Consider the following 1,162-nt stretch of genomic DNA (forward strand, 5'->3'; position numbering starts at 1 on the left):
TGATGAGAATCAAGACTTAATTTATTTACAATGTTACTTCCTTTGTGTTTTTGAGGTGTCCTCCTCTAATGTTTCAATACCCCACCCTCAACAAGAAGATCTTCTAGGGGCAGAGACGTATGAGCTGATACAGCAAGACTCAGACAAGATGCATTCTTCAGGAATTTCCCTGTTCAGCCTTGACTGGAGGTCGGAAAAGGACAGAGTGAGATAAGTATTCTGGTGAGCAGTGTCCAGAGCCCTGGACATCTCTGTGTTCTGGTGGCTATGTGAGTTCAAGCCCTGTTCAACTCTGGGAAACTGCTTCACCTAAAAATGCCCAGTTGTAGACAGATAACAGAATGGGAGTGGCTGGACATGTTCAAAATATCTATGCTACAGAGAGGGGAGGGGAGGCAGATTTATCCTGGAGATACATGAGCTATCCCAATACACATTCTCTCTCAACGATTGGATTTCCCAAGGGAAGGCAAAAAATAACACCAAGCAGAGTTTGAAGGGTCCTCAGCAAAGACATGTGGATAACATGAAAATTTCCCCAAGATATTTGGGAGACAATTCCTCAGTACATTTCAGTGCCTGCAGCATAGCAGACGTGGCCCAGAAAAGGACAGAGACACAAAATGCTGAGTGTTAGTGTTCCATCCCAAGGGCGGCTTCAATCTTATTTGCATAATGTGACACAAACACAGAGGAAAAGATGATTGCCACTGTGCAAATGAAGGCAGTAACACTGAGATTGCTATTCTCAGTGAGTGAAAATAAAAGCTTTATCTGATCTTACACAGGAAATTGGGTGGCAGCAGTGCTTTTGGTTTCTGTACTGAATCATGCCAAGAGACTGCAGTAGGCACAGTGAAGATAAATGCAGTATACACAGGCTGAGTATACACAGGCTGGGGAAACGCAAGGTCTACAAAGACTTTAATTCAAGAGAACCTGCAATAGCCCATGCTGGAGCTTCTCAGTTGTTCATGGGCACCTACCTGTGGTGCAGGGAGCACTGTACTCCTGTGTGGCAAACTCATCTGGAAAGCAGAAGAGAAAGGAGAGAGTAAACTGCCATGACCCCTGGCACTGCTGACAGAGGGACAGGTGCCAGAGATGCTTTTCCCAGGCTCCACAGCAGGCCGCTGACACCATCCCCAGTTTCCCTCCACAG

General features: G+C 46.0%; 1 long non-coding RNA gene across 1 annotated transcript; it reads right to left on the minus strand.

The window, feature by feature from the left end:
- Positions 1 to 1,115, minus strand: LOC108504758. The gene is made up of 2 exons (XR_001877242.1): positions 987 to 1,115; positions 1 to 183 (listed from the first exon to the last, which is right to left on the minus strand). It is a non-coding gene; the product is annotated as an uncharacterized LOC108504758 (long non-coding RNA).
- Between the last annotated feature and the right edge of the window lie 47 nt (positions 1,116 to 1,162).

Source organism: Lepidothrix coronata, unplaced genomic scaffold (genome assembly GCF_001604755.1).
Source record: "Lepidothrix coronata isolate B3197 unplaced genomic scaffold, Lepidothrix_coronata-1.0 Scaffold174, whole genome shotgun sequence".
NCBI lineage: Eukaryota > Metazoa > Chordata > Aves > Passeriformes > Pipridae > Lepidothrix > Lepidothrix coronata.